The sequence below is a fragment of the Otolemur garnettii genome, unplaced genomic scaffold (genome assembly GCF_000181295.1).
Source record: "Otolemur garnettii isolate 467f Iridium unplaced genomic scaffold, OtoGar3 scaffold00054, whole genome shotgun sequence".
NCBI classification, from domain to species: domain Eukaryota; kingdom Metazoa; phylum Chordata; class Mammalia; order Primates; family Galagidae; genus Otolemur; species Otolemur garnettii.
In genome coordinates this window covers 3048462-3050167 of record NW_003852449.1, presented here as the reverse complement: position 1 = coordinate 3050167, position 1706 = coordinate 3048462, and the positions used below count along the sequence as shown (strand labels likewise).

Here is a 1706-nt window from a genome sequence, read left to right as displayed (position 1 = left end):
CCAAGCCGGTGGAGCTTGAGGCTGTTTGTGTGTTTCACCTGATCACGTGATTTTGACAACCTGTCTTGACAGGTTCTGTTTCTATATTGACAAGTGGGGTGACTTGAAAGCCATTATCTCGGGTTTCACTTTACTCATGGGGATGGTGGTGGAGATTGAATTAGCTCCATGTTTTGAAGGCTTTGGTTCTTGGGGTCCCCGCCAGGACACCTGGGAGTGGCTGAGCCTGGCTCCCCTCCTCTCCTCCGCCCCCAGGGTACCTGTTCCACAGGAGCAGCGTCTGAACACGTTGCATTGCCCACACGCTGTGCTTGGAGTCCGCAGACTTTCGTGAATGGGAAAAGTTGTTAGTTTCTTACCGGAGTGTTGCAGTTCCGGATATCACTTTATTGGTGGATGAGGGGGAAATATCAAGTGATTTTCCTTTAAATGAAGCCCTGAATGTGTGGGAGAAGAGTAGTCACGCATAATTACACAGGGGTAGGATCAGAGCTCCCCTAAATGAGTAAGTAGGTAAATCTCTGTAAGCGCAGATAGATACAGACACAGGCCTGGGTGACATGACAGCCAGCTGTGATTCGCAAACTGTAGCCTGCTCGAAATCGTCAGCCGGGCTTTTATAGACACAAGTGGCTGGACCCCATTTCCCAGATCTTCTGACTTAAAGATTTATAATAACTTTCATTCTTAAGTTCTCAGGTGATATTACAGTTTCTGATTCAGGGACCACTTTTGTAGAGCCTTCCTCTAAAACAGGAGTTGGCAAAGCACAGGCCAAATCCACCCTGCCTGCTGTCTTTGTACAGCTCTGGAGCTAAGGAGAGTTCTGGCAAAGGAAGAAATCAGTTACAGGGCCCCAGAGCTTGGAGCTCCAACAATTAAGCCAAATACTATGCCAAGAAAACATTTCATTCTTCTCCTAGTAAATATGTACATGATATTATAAAAAAAAAAAAACGACACTCAATCATCACTGTTATTATTGATACATTTTGAAATTCATCACTAAGCCTACATTCAAATATTTCTGATTCTGAATTATTTCTGTTTTTAAAAAGCATTACATTGATAGGAGAGAAGTAATACAAGGGCTGTTCTAATTATTCCACTGAGCATAGACAAAATATTTTAAGATAAATGAAACTTACTGTGTATTCTGATTCTACATGTTCATTTGAAGAACAGGGAAAAGGAAAGAGAGAGACAAAATAATTATTTAGAGGACGACGCTTATATACAATATAAAACTACAGAACTAAAAATACTCAGTTATTATAATTATTAAAAATGTGCTAAAGAGACATACCAAAAATTAAACTTTCATAAATACTGGGGAAAAAGAGATAGTGTTTTATGGTCTAAAGCAGTGGTTAAAAACCACATTATTTATGTGAATTTTATCTATCAGTATTTATCATATTACAAATAAAACTAATAAATTTTTTAAATTTTTATTATTTATTGAGACAGAGTCTCACTATGTTGCTCCAGGCTAGAGTGCCATGTCATCTTAGCTCACAGCAATCTCAAACTCCTGGGTTCAAGCAATCCACCTGTCTCAGCCTCCTGAGGAGCTGGGACTACAGGTACCTGCCACAATGCCCAACTAACTTTTCTATTTTTAGTAGAGACAGGGTCTCACTCTTGCTCAGGCTGGTCTCAAACTCCTGAACTCAAGTGATCTTCCTGCCTCAGCCTCCCAGAGT

General features: G+C 40.7%; 1 protein-coding gene across 1 annotated transcript in view; it reads left to right on the top strand.

Moving 5' to 3' along the window:
- PTGDR (prostaglandin D2 receptor) overlaps positions 1–1706 on the top strand; it is a gene marked incomplete at its 5' end in the record, with an annotated part of 7428 nt that overhangs the window by 1080 nt on the left and 4642 nt on the right. The window lies entirely within an intron of this gene.